At 45.7% G+C, this 19114-nt stretch overlaps 1 long non-coding RNA gene across 1 annotated transcript in view; it reads right to left on the bottom strand.

Annotated features, from left to right (window-relative positions):
• Nucleotides 1-991: 991 nt before the first annotated feature.
• The window catches only part of LOC138487737 (uncharacterized), a 31729-nt gene continuing 13606 nt past the window's right edge, over nucleotides 992-19114 (bottom strand). The window contains exon 3 of the long non-coding RNA XR_011274534.1: nucleotides 992-2820. This is a non-coding gene — a long non-coding RNA (uncharacterized lncRNA). The remainder of the gene's footprint in view (nucleotides 2821-19114) is intronic.

A 19114-nucleotide genomic window follows, 5' to 3' on the forward strand; every position in this document is an offset into this window, starting at 1 on the left:
ATCCCTTTTTCTCTTAACTGTGCTGTCCCCCTGTGCACCATCCTGTTTCCACTCTTTTGCTGTGCTTGCGACCAAAAATCGAAACATTCTCCCTCTTTTTACGTTCTATATCCTCTTTTCCTCTTTTTAAGACCTACCTTAAAACGTACCTTCCCTCTCACTGATCTGTTGGTCTTGCTTTGTTGGCATGTTCATTTTATTGTACCGTTGTTTAATCTGTTCAGCGCTTAGGCGTCAAGCTCTATGAAAAATGAATTAAATACAAATATGAACAAAGATTTGGTCAAACAATATGTATTGCCGGTAGCTCAGAGTGCAGCCTAAGGGCCTCATTACACGGTAGGCGGTAAGGGATTACTGGCACTGGTAAGGGCACCGGTGCCGGTAATCCCTTACCGCCCTACTACGAGGTCCCTTAGCGGGTCCCGTCCCCTGGTTTTACCAGGCGTTATGGAAGGGACCCGTTAAGGGACTTCAGAGCTAATAACGGCCCCCCTATGGGGGCTCAAATGGGAATGGGGAATGGTTCCCAGAATGGGACTTACCGGGTCCTCCAAGGTCGGAATGACCCGGTAAATCCTTATTCCGTGAACACGGACCCGGAATGCGGTAAGGGGGTAGCCATGGGCTAATAGCGCCATGGCTACCCCCTACCGTTTAATGAGGCCCTATGTCATGCAATGGCTCTGAGGTTGCCATTGCTGGAGAGGGCCCGGTTACCCCACTCTCTGAGGGTGGAGTGGCAAAATCTCGCCCCCCACGCAGTGAATGCCAGCAGATATGGGTCCACTTATTCCAATGTGATTTCTTTAGGTACGCCTTCCTTCCGGGTCCTCAGAGTCTTCGTTAAGGCACGTCTCAGATTGAGGACAATCCATGCCCCCCCCCCCCCCCCAGCTTTGCTTTGCAGCTCATTTAAAGTGCAAGCTGTAGGGCGACGCTGGTGCGAGTTAATGAGTTGCAGAAACAGGACAAGAAATGAGACCGGATCTTCATACACAACACTTGTTTATTGTTGATATGACTTGTAGGATGATGTAACTGGATATACATTATGTTGGCCATAAGACAGTGCAGCGTAAATGTATGAGCACATAATTAAGCAAGGATACGCAGTGTCAAAGCTTCCAGCATGGCAGTGCATAGAGAAAATCAATTATCTATATTCCCTGAGAGGGAGGCGTGGACCAATCAACCATTTCAGAAACCATTTTCAAAGTATCCGTGGATATTGCATTACTGCACTTTGCATTTTTGATTTCGATTTGAATCATTTCTGTGTTGTTTCCTCTCCTAATAGATGTCTTTGTAACTTTTTTGGTGTATTATCCTTTTTGACAAATTTGTATTTCTTACTTCCCTCTCTCTGAAACCTACCCTGAACAATCCCAAGCATAGAGGGTACCCAGGCAGTGTCCTGATACAAGTGGCAGGCGCGCTAAAATGGGCTCCCCTGTCTACCGTTGTAGCACTGGCCGCCCTGACTTCATGTGCCAGGACTACATATTTTATATGAAAACGATCTGTATGCACATGTTGTTGAATATGGCAGTGTGCACACATAGTCATCAAATAGGACGCCTAAGCAGTGTCAGAGATTTCACCCACGCTGCAGCGTGCCCCGCCACTGCGCCCCTACCCCTCTGTTACCCTGTGCCCTACTTGCAAACCCTTTGGTCCGCCCCCTTTGTACAGCACTATGTTGCTTCCCAGCTAAGTTCAAACTTTATTAATCCCTAAATACATACAATGGCAGTGCCGGCAGCACAATGATGGATGTGCCCTGAGGAAGTGAGGTAGACAGTAGATAGTCAGAAACCAGTCCAGCATTTTGGAAAACTTATCTCTTTTTTTCACTTCTGCCTGCTAATTCTGTTAAAAAGAATATATGCATTAGTTTGAGATAGATTTTGAGCAGCATTGTGATTTTGTGTATATTTTATACTACTATGTTTTGTGCAGACCAGAATAATATCTTTAAGGTCCAAAACCAAATGGACATTTCAGGACTTAAGACACAGACAAAAAAAATGGCAAACTGCAGTTTATGGTATATGGTGGAACTGAAAAAAGTATATTCAGAAATAATAGTAAAAAAAATTGAAGGGGAAAAAAATAAACAAAATTTAAAAGTGTTGTAAGCAAAACACTTTGAAGGTCATAAAGCGTGGACAAAAGGCAGGAAAATATCATTTTAGCATTTTCATATTGTGTAATTCGGCAAAGCATATTTCTAATTATAAGCAGACCTAGAACCAGTTATCTGCAACGTAGAAGGCAACCTCCACTATTTAGCCTTCTTTTGTAGTTTACTTTTTGCCAATTGCTTCAGTCTCTCCAGATCCTGGCCCGGTGCCAAAGCCACGTCAATCACTTTGATTCTCGTGGGATTTGAAACGCAGTCTTCCTCTAAGCCGCTCTTTACCATCCCACATCCAGGGGGCACCCACGCAGTGTCGTATTTGCTGTGCCAAGATTTCTGAAGTGGGTGCCCCTGCCTGTCTATCTTCTTGACTCTGCCGACATTGACTCGGAGCTTCAGGACCACATTTCGACCCTCCATGCCAATGGGATATCTTCTCGCTTTCTCGATGGACCGGCTGACATAGACCCCGGGTCCCAGCATTCCATCAGAAGAGCGGCTGAATCCATTTCTGATGATTTCTTCTGCGCCCTGGACCGTGGTCCCGTGGTACATCACGTAGAGTTTCCCCTCAATAGGCTCATCGTAGTTCTGCAGCGAGACATCACCAAAGTAGAGGAAGTCTTCCTCGGCCCAGAGGTCTGCCTCATATGATAGGCCGAAACTCATGGTGCAATCTAGAAAAAAGAGCAAAATGCAGAGCGTTATGGTAGATTGACAACTATGCTGTCCACATTCTGCTGTGCAGTTTTCAAAAATCATTTCTTCTCCTGATTATTATAATTACATTTGGTTATTTATAACGCACTTAATACCGAAGAGGTTTCTAAGAGCAGACCCGGGATTCGAACCTGTGTTGCTCTGCATCGTCTTAGCACGTTTCCACTGAGATATACTGCCCGTGTCAATCCACTTGATCTATACAATTGTTTGTAAATAAGTCCATGATTACATTTATAGCAATCAAAATAGCATCCTATGATAAGTATAATAGTTTTAAATCATTAGGTCCACCAAAATCCTTTGTTAAAGAATAACTAATTGTGGAAAGCTTAAAATCACTGTCTTGGGGGTCTGCTTTTAGACATTTTGATGCCCATCAGAGGTCAAATGAAGCATTTATAGTTGTAAAAATGTATGTTAAATGTACAGCCTCTCACTTTTCATTTGGGCTACTTGCCTTATCTATCAGTCGGAACACCCCAAAGTACAAGCCCATTGCAGACAGCTGCAGACTGAGCTCAGATGAGAAGGCCACTAAATGTGGGTGATGAAAAAAGAGTCAAAGGGCCCAATGTTTAAAATAAATAAATAATGAGCATAGTGTAGGGAAGATTACTATTTAATTGCCATTAAATTTACTGAAGCATTGATCGCGGTGAAGGTGATGGTCTGCTTCTGTGTACGACTTGCTTTAGTGCACAGTTATGTGCAGAATTGCCTGTTAATGGTTCAGGTGGACCCAACTATAGATGCGAATAAAGGGGCAATGCGAAGGTTGCATTGCATCTGGCCATGCCATAGGAACTTTGCTTTTCAGAGCATTGTGCCTACTCTGTGGGTTGTCAATTCCATTAGGCCTTGTAGCACTGGGGCCATGAAAGAAAGGGCAGCCATCAAATGGGAGTGAAAAAACCCCCATCAACTGGGAGATTTGCTAATTGTTCTCCGACTTCTTAGGGACAACCCCCAAAGCCAAAAGCCATGAGGCTGCCTTGAAGCTGGCACAGTGGCAGGAGGAAGGGAAACAACCCATGTAGCTTGTGTAGTATTGTCACTCTTTTCTGTACTCTACTTTTTCTATACCCTGAATCCTTTATGTAGGTTAGTAGAACACCCGCCTACACTAGATCTGAAAAGCAGGGGAGCGCGGTACATAAGGCGAATGGAGTTCATGATACACCAGTGAACAACAGGAAGGCTGTTGATGGGCCACATACCATTATAAAATAGACGAGATGGCATTTAGGGATGAGCGAGGGCTGAGCTTCAGAGGTGGGGGGACAATAAGAACATGACATGTACCCAAGTGAGGACCTCTGGTGCCAGCTTTCCTTAAACAGATGGTTCTTCAGCTCCTTGCCAATTTGGAAAAACATGGCGGCAGATCTGATATTGTTTGGACTGCGGGGGTATTATCCTGGGGCAAAGTCAACATTAAAGGATAGTTCCGGGACTTTTTTTTTATTGTTCCTATGGTTCGGCCATGTGTTTTTAAGCATAAATCGGTAGATCGTAGAAAACTTTCCTATGGACCTTACCCGACTTTTCGTCCATTAACGCACTCGAAAACATCCGCCATTTTATGATAATCCTATCATTTCTCCCCATCGCCCTGGCTCACCTGCTTTTGCGGCACTAAATCAAATCCCCCGCCCCTGAGCCTGACATCAGCAGACGCGTACCGCCCATTTCCCGTTTCGTGTCAACAATCGCTGCGCCTCAGCTAATGAAGTGTCGCCATGGAAATGGCAGGACGCCTCTTTCCTCAATAAGTATAAACAGACCGTTTCACAACACACAGCAGCAGATTTTCGAATCCATTCCTCTCTCTGTGTTACTTTGAGTATTCTGTGACTCGTTTCTGTGCTCTGGTCAGCTACCTTCGTTGATTGTAGCCCGTGTGAACAGATACCAGTACCACCGCTATAAATTATTTTACTTTCTTTACCACATAATGGAAAGGCAAGCACGCGAAAACGATGGGGATTCGGACGGCAGTTGGGAGGACCAGTCAACGGATGAAGAGCCTGGACCATGTCGCATGGACGGCGTCTCCACCTGGTGCACGTGCAATGGGTGCGAGCTAATGCCAACTGAGGAGGAGAACTGCTGCTGCCGAGAAAACTCGGGATGCCTGGCCTACATTTCGGAAGGCGAGCCAAGTCCGCAATGCATCACTGAGCTGCCAGAGTTCAGGGAAGCCTGCCTCTCACGGACCGTGTTGAGGATGATGATGGTGCTTATGCACGAACTTCGCGGCACTGTTCGTCCGCGTAATCCGAGTAACGAGTAAGTATACTCTGGTTGTGATGTCAGTGATGCCACTACTATGTCATGGTCGTCTCCCACATATAAAATTACATCTACATATCATTCGAATGCATGTAAATTGGTTCCATATTGTGCATTTTCTAGATAGAATTTTTTTCAAAGCAGAATGACATTTTTTACCTGAATCGACAGTGATAAGAAAGTTTTGTCATTTTAATACAGTTTGCATCTTTCATTTTCACAGGTGGTACAGGCTGGTGGCCTATCGTTGCTTCACTTGGTGGCTTCACGGGAGGCTCGGACACCGCGTTCGGAGAGTAATACCTGCCTGTGCGGTACTTGCCATTAGACAACATTTCCCCAGCGACAGTGGACAATACCGCGGATTTTCCCTGGATGTGCTGCAACCGCAAATTTACAATGTGTAATGTTTATTATTTATGTTCAATTGAAATTAAGATCCAAAATAAAACCCAATATATATTTTAACAATGGTTGTTTTGATTTGTTCAAGCGTTGGCAATAAAAGGAAGGCCGTTGTATTTTATTGATACAAAACATGGTTATAGGTAAATATGGTTGATCATAATAAATCATCCTTTTGGGCACCGGGTACAGAGATGACCACCTCTGGCCCGTGCCGCCTTGCCACCACAGGCCAGCCTGCTGCTGACTAACTGCCTAGGCATCCAGGGTCTCCAGGGTGAACTGCACCCATATATTCTCCTGGGAGGGTGAGGTATTTATAAACTCACCCCCCTGCCTTCCATGTACTAGATCCTGCAGCCAGCCTCTTACATGCAGTTAGATGGCCTCTCCTTGGTGAGGCCCTGCGGCAAACAAGTCTTGTCTGCACCACCACCGCCCCAATCCACCCCCCGCCCTATCAAAGGCAGTTCGCACCGGGGTACTTGTGCTGGCAACTGGAGCAGTCAGGGAGCGATAAAGGCCAAGAGGTGCCAAAGACCATGTACACTTCAAAGTGGTCTATAGAGCATGGGTTGTTGTTCCCATGTCTACCTCCAGACCCTGTGTCTCCTGCCAAGCATACCCCCTCACGCTGGACGGCCCCCTGCAATCCAAATAAGTGTGTCTCCATTCACGAGTCTTCCTGTGTCTTGTCTGCACGACCACTGCCCCAATCCACCCCCCGCCCAATCAAAGGCAGTTCGCACCGGGGTACTTGTGCTGGCAACTGGAGCAGTCAGGGAGCGATAAAGGCCAAGAGGTGCCAAAGACCATGTACACTTCAAAGTGGTCTATAGAGCATGGGTTGTTGTTCCCATGTCTACCTCCAGACCCCGTGTCTCCTGCCAAGCATCCCCCCTCACGCTGGACGGCCCCCTGCAATCCGCATAAGTGTGTCTCCATTCACGAGTCTTCCTGTGTCTTGTCTGCACGACCACCGCCCCAATCCACCCCCCGCCCTATCAAAGGCAGTTCGCACCGGGGTACTTGTGCTGGCAACTGGAGCAGTCATGGAGCGATAAAGGCCAAGAGGTGCCAAAGACCATGTACACTTCAAAGTGGTCTATAGAGCATGGGTTGTTGTTCCCATGTCTACCTCCAGACCCCGTGTCTCCTGCCAAGCATCCCCCCTCACGCTGGACGGCCCCCTGCAATCCACATAAGTGTGTCTCCATTCACGAGTCTTCCTGTGTCTTGTCTGCACGACCACCGCCCCAATCCACCCCCCGCCCTATCAAAGGCAGTTCGCACCGGGGTACTTGTGCTGGCAACTGGAGCAGTCAGGGAGCGATAAAGGCCAAGAGTTGCCAAAGACCATGTACACTTCAAAGTGGTCTATAGAGCATGGGTTGTTGTTCCCATGTCTACCTCCAGACCCCGTGTCTCCTGCCAAGCATCCCCCCTCACGCTGGACGGCCCCCTGCAATCCACATAATGCCACGACATATACACGTCATTCATTCACAAACACACCCCTGTTTCGAATTCTTTATAACCCACTTCATATTTCTAATGAGCACTTCTTTGCGCTTTGCTAGTCAACCCGTGAAGGTGCTGGTTATCTGCTCTTCGTCTCTGTGAACTTCCGTGACCACTTCGAGGAAACTCGTCAGTTTGCAACCTGTGAACTGCTCCCTGTTCTACGACAAGAAACTACTCTGATCCCTGCATCTAACTGTTTGTTCGTCAAGGTAAGGCCATGTACCATAATCATTTTGCGTCCAATTTCTTTTCGTTCAAGACAGAACCTGCAAGGAACTAGTCACATGTTCTGAGTTTACATTGGTATTCATAGAGAATTGTTGATCTTTACTTTTCAGAACTTTCCACAATGCCTGCCTGTTCCATTGGCGGTTGCCCTTCGAAGACCCATAATAAATCTGAAGGTACTATAATGCATGTTTTCCCTAAGACAATAGATCAGATAAGAGAATGGGTCCGATATTGCGGATATCCACCGTCTGAGCTTGAAAGTAGAGTCCTAGAGGTCTTTGCGGACAAGAGGGGTGATCGATACCGCATCTGCAGCAGGCACTTTACCTCTGACATGTACTCCACATCATTGCTAATAAAGAAGAACACACCGCGAGCGAGGCGAAAATTGCTCTCAACCGCTATTCCCACTCTATTCGTCCACATCCCTACACTGGTGAGTCAAGTTTACGTATTTATCTCTTGGCCTTGCGGTAGTGTGTAGCATTAGCTAACAATAATTTCCCATTTATGTATCCACTCAATATGAAGGCGGAAGATTCTCCATCCGTGTCGTTATTGCAGTCATCAGCCACTTCAAGCGCCTATCGAGTAATCTTACTTGGCTATTCTGCCACTGACTTGTTTTAGGCATGTAAATCAATAGTTTTAATTTATCGTGTAATTATGTTACCTAATGGTACACCCTTGTACTCGTCCTCTAGTCTTTGTTTTCAGTTATAATTATTGTTATCCAAAATAATGCAAGTACTGTCTTTCAGGGAGATGCTGAGGAGTCCAACGTATTGACGACTACCGTTGATGTCACTCAGATGCTCGAGGTACGTTTCAGGACAGTTCCGTCGCCCTCCTATGTGTCTTCTTTTTTCAATTTTGTGTTCATTACTAATGAAAGTCCTATGTTTCAGGGAGTCGATGGAGCATTAGTCCAAGAAGAAGGGGGAGCATGCAGTTACGGGTCGGCGCAACAGCTTGCAGAAGTGTGCACCGCAGTTACATCGTCCCTTGATGTTCTTATGCATTTCGAGGTATGGATACTGACAGTTCGATCAAGCGAAATCATATGACGTGATTACATCCGCTATACTTCCTTCTTTATTAACGCAAGTACTATGTTTCAGGGAGATGACGGAGCTTCTTCTACAAGAACATCACCCCTAGTAGTTGATGCAGATCTCTGGGTGGTGACACTTCCAACGATCAAGCAAATCGAATCATATTTACATATCCATTATTTATTTTAGACAACTGATCATTTGTGCAGGTCTATTTAGATGAGCCGTTCACGCCTGCACAAAGTTTCTGTTCTTTTTATCAAAATAGAAAACCATACTAATGCAATTACTGTGTTTCAGGGAGTCACTGAAGCATCATCTTCAATAATATCATCAATGGAAGTCTATGAGGAGCCCGAGGTATGGATCTTGACAGTTCCATCTAACTAGATCAACAATGCGTGAATAATTGTCGTTTGAATGTTCTACACAAAGCGTTCATTCGTGTTTTGCTATTGAGATGTACGTGGGTATTGGTCCCCAAGTACATTTTGTGTTTTCGATATTATTATACATACTAATGAAAGTTCTATGTTTCAGGGAGTCGATGGAGCGTTAGTGCGTGATGGATGTGCTTATCATGAAAATGTAGTCGTTGCAGCGCAAGAGGAAGTAGAGACATGCACACACGAGTCTGAGAAACAGCGTCCTGATGTTGAAGTTCGAGGCAAGAAAGTTTCAAAGAAAAGAAAGCAAAAGAAGGTTAGTGTCCTGGTCACTATATTATGTTGTTTTTCACTGTTAATAGTTCAATACTGTAAGTTGTGTTTAAACTGAACATCCCTTTTCCAATCTGTCCTCTAGTTGCGAGTGGGTGTACGAACTAGATCTACACAGACAGTGAAGCGAACGAGAGATGTTGCTTGTCAAACCTTTTGGCAGGGACTTGAGACTGGAGATGCATCGTGCCAATGGGAAGAATATGAAGTGATTGACAACGGAGCTATACCACCACCAGCCATTGATAGTGAATGTCCTCCTGGTAGTTCGGATGCAGTTGGAGATAAATTCACAGAATCCACACCCGCAAAAACTAAGACCGCGAGAAAGTTGAAGAAATTGTCCTATTCACCCATTGCCGGAGAAGGAACAGATGTTGCAATGGAAGAGAATGAAGTGGACTACAATGAAACACCTTCAATATCACTGAACATAGCGGAAGACGATATCAGAGATTCTACCTTTCATGTGAGTGACATGTCCTCAACGTTACAGGCCGAACCAGCTGGGATGCAGAGTGACAGTATAAGGAAAGAGGCCAAATTCATTGTATTTGATAGTTGTTTGATTGATATTATTATTCGGTTGAAATGTGGGCATTCGGTAGGTGGGGAAGTATGTGGGGAGCCATTGATTAATGTGACTCGTGCAATTCGAGGCACTAACCTTAAAATACATGCCACCTGTACAAAATATCATCCTTTCTCATGGTCTGCACAACCCACGCTGGGACAACTGCCAGCAGGCAATCTACTTTGTGCAGCGGCTGCACTTTTTAGTGGTTCAAGTTTTAAAAAATTAGAGTCTTTCTTTCAGTTTGTGGGAATCCGTTTCATTGCGAAAACTCAGTTCTACAAATACCAAACCGATTATCTATTTCCAGCCATTAGCTAAGCTTGGAGAATGGAAAAAATGTCTATTGATAGTACATTCGCGGGCAAACGGTTCAGGCTAGCCGGTGATGGACAGTGCGACAGCCCAGGATTTTCAGCCAAGTACTGCACCTACCACTTTCAGGACATGGAAAGTAAGAAAATTGCGAGTTCGGTGGTTGTGCAGGTGTCACAAAGTACATCCTCAGTGGCCATGGAGAAAGTTGGCTTTGTAGCATCATTGCAAGAACTACAATCGCGAGGAATGGTGATCGACCTGATAGCCACGGACAGACACGTTTCAATTGCCAAGACAATGAGAGAAGAGTACAAAAATATAAATCACCAATTTGACGTTTGGCATCTTGCAAAAACAATCAATAAAAAATTGTCGGCTGCAGGTAAAAAAAAGATATGCAAGGTATTTCACAGTGGTCCAAGTCAATCAGCAACCATCTTTGGTGGAGCTCAAAAACATGTGGAAGGTCGTTGGAAATTCTACTGGAAAAATGGCGGTCAGTAATGCTACACTGTACAAACGTGCACAGCTGGAACACGAACCAACATTTCCACAATTGTGAACATGGCCATTTGTCCACAGAGGAGGCACGGAAGAAGAAGTGGTTGATTCCTTCATCACCCACTCACAAAGCCATTGAAAAGATTGTATTTGATAAAACTATAACAAAAGCTTTGAGGGGACTCACGGAATTCTGCCACACAGGAGATTTGGAGGTGTTCCACAATATGTGCCTAAAGTACAGGCCAAAACGATTGCATTTTGGCATGGAGGGCATGATAAATCGGACTCTTTTAGCGGTCTTGGCACATAACCATAATGTCGGCCGTCAACAAAGTAGGACGACCGGAACTTTAGGGACGCTTCGCTACAATAAGGCCTTCACTAAAAGAAGTAAACAATGAGTGATCAAACCAGTGTTTGAGGATATGCAATATGAGTTTATTGAGAGACTTATTGTTGACGTCCTAGATAGGCACATAAATGGAGTTGTGAACGAACCTGTGCAGGTGACAACTGCATTGCCACCCAACATTGCCTCTGTTCCATGTCCACCTAAAGAAGAGCTCATTGAGAAATACACATCACGGTTTAAATGATTGTAATTTGATTGTCTGTTCTCTCGAGTCTCCTCATGTCGCAGGCCCATTGAATATGTTTATATATCCAACCTTGTTCATTTGCGCATTAAATTAAACCAAACAGTAATATAAATGATTTTTCCAAAAATATAGAATGTCTCCGTATTTATGGTTCTGTGGGGCAGCAAAGCACGCAGACAAAATGCAAAGATGGAGTGTAAATTTCAAGTCCTGTAAGACGGCCTTACACTGAATGTAGCTAACTAGGAATGTGTGGTCGTTCAAAGTGAAGGTCAGCTGCTTTGATTTTTTCTCGGGTGCCAGAATGGCCCACGACTCAGTATAAGGTTCTATTGTTATTTGACCTTGACAGGCCGGGACCACGTAAGAAACGATAATGAATATAATTTCAGAAACGAAAGCCATTTCATGTTCGTTCATTAGAAGAAATAAAACGTCGGCATAGAAGGAGTGGTATTTCGGGGCTGCCCTACGCACAGACACAATGGAAAATGCAAATATAATGTAAGTAACTCTTTAGATGAGTTTATACCGCAATTTAATTACTATACAGTAGCTTTAAAGACGGGTTAAGTTGTACTTGTTCATTCTATGTGGCATATTGTTTTGTACCGCGCACTATCTTGGGGAGAACCGTCTCCTTTTACGGAAGCACCTCCAAACCTTCCTCTTTGCTTCTGCTTTCTCTCTCCCTCTCCCCTGCTACAACTTGTCCACTGTCTGCAACCTCGGTCCTGGGCCCTTCCACTCTCCACCTGCACTCCCTGTCAACCCCTGCACTGGGGGACTGTCTCAGTATCCTACAGCCCCCCTTGACGTATAAAACCCAGTTGCACTGTCCTAGCTATGAAATAATTTCCAGACCTAATATATAAAATGAATAATTTTAATAAAGATCTGATGGTGAGACTAATTTCCTTTTTTTATGTTTTTCAAATAGATACATCGTCCATTATTGTCTGTGTCACGAGTACCAGACACCGGCGGATGGCTTCTATATTCGCCAGTTGCTTCTCCGCGTGAACAGCGTTAGCACCCTGACCATTTTGTGGGACGATCGCCAAGTACAAGTATGCCCTTACGCGGTACTAACGGCTAGATGCAACATACAGACCGTTGTGGTGCCCTAGTGCCTCGTTGTTGGAATAGCCATGCGATTATCAGTGCGACCGAAGAGCTTATTTTATCGTAAACCAACACCCTGTCTACTGCACACGAACATCGCTTCCCTCAAGACGAAATATTTTGGATCGAGAGCAAATAAAAATTAATTTATCTAAGACCTTGTGTACAGCAAAGGAACATCGTGTGCCTCGAAACGAACTTTTCGGAACGTGAACAAATAAAAATGCAAATCGCTGAATAATCTCAAAACATTTGATGTCAAATAAATGTACTTTGCCAAATGTACAATCTTGCCGTTTGCTTTTAAACCACTGTTTCATATTCCGAATTGTGGCGCTGTATTGTGAGATGATCTAAGACCCTGTGTACAGCAAAGGAACATCGTGTGCCTCGAAACGAACTTTTTGGAACGTGAGCAAATAAAAATGCTAATCGCTGAATATTCTCAAAACATTTGATGTCAAATAAATGTACTTTACCAAATTTACAATCTTGCGGTTTAATTTAAAAGTACAGTTTCATATTCCCAATTGTGGCGCGCTGTGTTGTTTGAGCTCATCTGTGTTGATTTCCTGGTTCTGTGTGGAGTCGCGTAGAAGACGCCTGGGCGCGTTTGCCTACGCAGCTCAGTCACGTCACGGATAGAGGCGGGGAATATGAATGTTTTGATCAAGTCTGTTTCAGGGGCAGGGGATTTGATTTAGTGCCGCAAAAGCAGGTGAGCCAGGGCGATGCGGCAAGTGAGAGGATTATCATAAAATGGCGGATGTTTTCGAGTGCGTTAATGGACGAAAAGTCGGGTAAGGTCCATAGGAAAGTTTTCTACGATCTACCGATTTATGCTTAAAAACACATGGCCGAACCATAGGAACAATAAAAAAAAAGTCCCGGAACTATCCTTTAATCTTCATGTGTTTTTCTGCATTCATTGCATTATGTGAACCCTGCAAAATGAGGCTCTGGGGTGCTTCCTGTTTGCAAACCTGCTGTCATGGTCTCATAAGGAATCGGCATCTGTTGTTGTATGGCTCACTAGAGATTGTGAGATTCTCAGCTTGGGAGGTACATCTGAGTATACCCGCCCCACAAGCGATAGAAGTGTACCAAAAAAGTAGTGGAACTGTGGCTCCGGCGGGGGACAGAGTAGGAAGGAGCAACGTGCAACACATTTGTCAAGAGTTGCAGCCATGCTGGTTGACAGCCAATTGAGTTGAAATAGATATCAGTTAAGCTGTAACTGATATCCGGTGGTATAGTGTGGAACTGTGCTTTAACTTCACAAGGAGCAGTTCCAGAATGGTGAAAATGGTTGCAAAAAGCAGTGGAGCTGTTAATAGTAAAAAATAAAAGTAGTGGAACACCACTCCTGACCGTTCCCGTTCACTTCGACCACTGCGTCCCACTCGGCAAAACCTTAGCAAAACTGAAGAGCAATAGCTGGAAGATTTTGAATTAATCATAACCACTCTCATTACTCTGGGCAACCTCCAGACCATTGTTTTGTATTGTGTCGCGCCACTACAGAAAGGGAAACACCATAAGCAAAGCAGGGTTGGCCAGTGTCGACGTACTTCAGAAGTGCAGCAGGTATGCCCACACACTCCTTATGGCGGCATGAGGATCCTCAACGAGCATGTGTACCGTTCAATGCCTGTTTCCAAAGTCCGGTAGGGGCGCGGGGGTGTTCTATATTTGCTACCCCTTGTTCGACGAACATTCCACTGCTTGATTGCCTTTGTGCATGCTTCTGCAATGCATGCAAGCAGACATGGGAGCCCCCCTAGCCAGGTGCAGAGAGGCAATGCAGTTTCTGAATATGTGGGTGCAAACCCCCCTCTTTGCATGTAGTGTTACTCGGGTGGCTTCGCCCTGGACATTTCACATGATGTTGCTGGGAATGTGCTGCATTCCTTGGCATGAAAAGCACAAGAATGGCTACTGCACTTCAATGTCCCCAAGAATAACAACTCTTATTTATTTATTTGTTTATTTATATAGCGCACCTAACCCGGAAGTATCTGGGCGCATTGCTTAGACATACAGTACAGATACAAGATAGTTTACAAGCGCATAGAAGAACATGACATTGAAAGTATGTTACAAGTACAACATTTGCAGTTGTCTTGTAAGACATGACACATTCCATGAGCCAGTGTGCACAAAACATTACAGTACTAGGGACACTGACAAAATGTCAGAAATATCCTCATGTAATTTGCAGCCCTCGCCTTCACTTCACTTCTTTTTAAAATTAATGTGCAGTCATTACCCTCAAAGAAAAGAAGCACCAATGAGTTTGCATATTGGCTGTGACGCCTTGATCTGATGAAAAAAGGATGAGATTATTATTCTCAAAGCCATTGAGGCCAATCACTCTCTGTATCGTCTTGCGCTACTTTGCTCTTGCTCTGCTGCTCTCCCCAGAGGCTTCTAGGCCTCATTGGATGTATCTAGTGACGTCACATGGCTGTATATTCCTCATCTTCTAAAGAGGAGGAGATGAAAAATTGACACCTTGGCATTGGTGGGCAAGGGCAGATAGGACCATTATCCCTCTTAAAATACTGATCTCCACGATGCTGTTCCTCTTGCCCGTGTTTGCCCTCTTCTCCCAGAAGCCTCTAGTGCAGCGGTATTCAAACTGTGGGGCGCCACCCCCCAGGGGTCTGCGGGTGCATCCCTGGGGGGCCCTGAGAGCTCAGCATGAAATATATGAAAAAAGAATATGTATTTATTTATTTATTTAGATTGGAAGAAATGGGCCGGGCTCACATGGTCGGGCTGAAGCATGAAACTGTCTCAGGCAACAATAAAAAAGTGACCCGCAGCTGTAAATAGATCGCCATTCCTTTAGTCACAGACTGGGCCTCATTACAACTATGGCGGTACGGTAATAACGGTGCCGGTAAGCTACCGGCATTGTTGCTACCATACCGCCATAGTAAGAGTTGTGCTCGCGGGTGCCTGACAGCGTGCCAGGTCTGACCTGGCAGGCCGTGCGGCACCCGCGAGCACAGCTCGTCGGATGTGCCGGCACCGTTAGTAAAGGTCCCGGTGCACCCGAGCTCCCCATTCCCATTTGAGCCCTACCGGTACCGGCACCCGCGAAAGGGCAATTATCAGGTCCGCCTAACTCGGCATGACCCGGTAATTTCCCATTCGCGGGTGCCAGACCCGGATGTAACTCCGGCGGCAGCTGTGCCGGTTTTACCGGCACAGCTACCTCCACGGTTGTAATGAGGCCCACTGTTTCAATAGTACCCAAGGGCGTGCTTTGTGTTAAAATGTAAGTAAATTGTGATATATTCAGCAACAATGATCAAAATTACTAACTGCATGGTTAAGTAACTCATCAAACTGGTCCACATTGGCCAAAATGGTGGCCCATTTTGACTGGCCCACACTAGCATTTTACATTTTTGATACAGGCACTGCCCTATAGGCCAGTCAGAGCCTGGCGCCTCATCCGTAATGGCGAGGAGGGGCGCCCACCCAGTGGCCCCTCACCCATTATGGAGGGGCTAAAGAGCCAGCCCAGTGAAACAGTGAGCACTCCCTCAGCTGCTTTTTCCAGATGAGGGAGTGTTCCTGGGCTGGCTGAACTGTCAAGGGGAAACAATGTTTCCCTTTGACAGTTCAGTTTAGTTCCCCAGCTGCACATGCTCATTGAGCCATGCAAGTGCTGGGGTGTTTTGCTTCACCAGCATTGCATAGCTCATTGGAAATGCTGGCTGGGGCACTGCATGTCTGTATGTCCGAGGGGGAGCTCCTGCACCTCCTCGCACATACGGACAGAGCAGCCTGGAGTAGGGCGTTTCAGCACCCACACGCAGGCCAATGCAGATGGTACGTTTATGCTAATTGTTTTTATTTAAACATGTGTATGGATGCGTGTATGCTTATGTTATGAGTGAGTGTATGGGGATGGATGCTCGTGTGAATGATAGAGTGATTGCCGTATGAATGTGCAGCGCCTTGCATACACACATAATCATGTTGATTGTGTTAGGCCCAGTGGGGCCCCGGGGACAGTCATGGTATCTTTCTACTGGACATCTATCATAGATGTCCAGTAAAAAATGTCATGCTTACCCCCTGGGCCCCCCAGCACCAATTGCAAACTGTTTGGCTATTTCCCCATTTTTTTGTTAAAAGTATGCTCTACCATTATTTAAAAAAAATTCACAGGGGGAATCCCCCCCCGAACCTCTCTTTATTGGTTCGGGCTCCCTCACTATGCTCGGTCGCTATGGTATTTTTGGGGGGAATAGTTATGCCCCTCCACTTAAAAAAATCACCAGCTGCCACTGGCCCTCAGACTGTGTTGGGAACGGGATGGGGGAACCCAGGGACTATGGTGGGAGCACAATGGGCGGGAACCATGGGATAGTGGTGGGAGCAGAGTGGGGAGAGCCCAGGGTCTGAGATGGGGTACTGGGTAGGAGTGGGATGAGGGAGCCCAGCGACTGTGATGGGAGCAGGTGACGATGCGCAATATATACTGTCCATTTGGCATTTCTGGGGGGTCCCGACCTGCCCAAATCTTGCTCAGGGGAGCCCTGGCCAAAAATGTTTGAAGACCACTGCTCTAGTGATACATTAAGAAACAGGCATCTGGCACTTGCATCAAATAACACACAAGTGGGGAAGCCCCTCTGCCGAAAACGAATATCAATCTGTAGGTTTTGTCTTTTAAAATTTGGGATTTCACCCTAAGTCACTAAGGGTAGTCCAGATGTGGACCCCTTGCTCACTTTGCTTAGAAAGCCACAGCTTCACCTCACTTGATGAGGCCCGACTAGGCCGAAACACGTGCCTGGGGTTGCTGCTGCAACTCTTGTTCAGAGGTGAATTGCCTGGCATTTCAGTGCTCAACTGCCCTTGTGGATGGGACCAGTCTGATAAGCAAATTCAAATGTCTGCTCTGTGAAAGGTGCAATGAGAGGAACTTTGGTTGCAGACCCTCCCGAGTGGGATAAATTCCAAGGAGCAGGTTATTTGAACCACGTTCATTCTCAGTAGAGGGGCTCCCACACGTTTGTATATTTCCAAAAAAGCAAGAACGAGACTGAGACTTGTAGATGGGTTGGACCGGCCCTCAGGCCTCTTTGCCACACCCCCAAATTTCTAGATTAAGGGTGAAAAAAATGTTCTTAAGGTTTTTGTAGGGGGCATAAAACAGTCCTGTAATATGATGCGAGAGTTTAATGCGACTTTAGACTCAATGGTTGCAGGGGACTCCATTGTATGACTCATAAAGCTTCATAGACCTTGCCTGAAAGTGTTAGGGACCCTGAGAGTGAGTCAAGGCTGAGCACAGGAAGGACATGTAACAAGGTTTATGGTGCCATTACATCCAGCAAGGTCCGAGGTAGGATCTATAAAGCTGTTATAACCCATGTTGCTCGTTCAAGTGATAAAAAGAGTCAAATCAAAAGGAAAATGGTGGATGCAAATATTGCCTTCATATGTCTATCTAACAGGCAGAGTAGTGTTCTATACTTCTTCAGGGTAATGCCCACCCCACTTTTGGTATCAACATTAACATGGGCAGGGGAGGGCCTATTGTTACATTTTAAATCTGCCTGAGCAGTTGTGAGGAAGTGGCTCTAGGAACATAAGCGGTACAGAAACCCACCTCCGTGTCACAGAGAATTGGCTGCCGGTTCACTGGTATCCAGTGAAAATGTTGCTAGCAAAAATAAAGTCATTGAAAAGGTTGGGGCGAAAATATCTCTGCAGTGAAAAAGTTGCCAAGCAAAAAGTAGTCCAAAAATGCAGCTGAAAAGTAGCCAAAAATGTAATGCTGCTAGGGTAATTTTTAGGGTTACGGTTTTGTGGTCTTGTGAAGGCACAATTTAGGGTTAGGATGGGGATTAGGGTAAGGTTAGGGTTAGAGTAAAGATTTTCGTTAGAATTAGAGTAGGGTTTAGGGTCAGGGTCGTTGCTGCATGGATAGTGATGTTGGGGTCTGGTTAGTCGCGTCTGGGTAAGTGTTATGGCAGGAGTTATAGTAAGGCTACGGCTAATTGAGTAATGGTTTTGGTACGTTTTAAAGAAAGGGCTAGAGGAGTTGAGGGAGGACTGGTGATGTTGGTGTAGGATAGCGTTTAGGATAAACCTAGTGTTGGGAGCAAAGTAAGCCTTGCTGCGCTCGGGCCTTTAACTCATTTTTCTCAGCCCACAAAAGCCTGGTACGGCCATCAGGCTAAGTCTATAAGGCTTAATTTGCACCCGGGAAAGGCCATTAGCCAAACAGGTGGTTGGAACAGTGGGTGAGAATATACATTCTGCGCCCGCTGTGCCAGCCAGCCGAGGCCCTTACCAGGGTGGCGCAATTTTTTAGGCTATTAGTGCACCCATCATTGTTTAAATTAACAAAGAAAAAAAAATATGACCTTCACCTTTTGATCAAAAGCCTGAAAATGTTCAGTTAGATCTTTAAAAAAATGACTGAAGATCTAATTGAACTGTTTTTGGCTTTTGACCAGTAGGTGGAGACGTTAGATTTTTTAAAGCACCTGATGCTAAGGAACCAGAATACGTTCAGCAGCACATGCTAATGAGCATGTATGTGCTATGGGAGGAGTGGGTAGGGCTTCCTTCACAGCCGGGTCGTGCTTGTCGGGTGTGGCCTGGCAAAGTAATGGAGCGACAGTCCTTGGGCAGTGACGGGGAAGAGAACAGGCCACATCTTGTAAGTGTAGTTTAGCAAAGATTTCGGCGACTGGAGGGCAGGGCCAATACCCCGGCGAATGGAGGGCAGGCCCAATATCCTCCAAGGTAAGGAGGAGAGTGAGGGTTTGAGGGTTGGAGGTGGGGTTTACAATTGCCCGGGCCGCAGGAATGGTGTCAGGAGGAGAGTGGTAGTGGCCATAGGGCGGCTCTCAGTGCGTCACTTC

The sequence above is a fragment of the Ambystoma mexicanum genome, chromosome 9 (assembly GCF_040938575.1).
Source record: "Ambystoma mexicanum isolate Mex_15411 chromosome 9, UKY_AmexF1_1, whole genome shotgun sequence".
NCBI lineage: Eukaryota > Metazoa > Chordata > Amphibia > Caudata > Ambystomatidae > Ambystoma > Ambystoma mexicanum.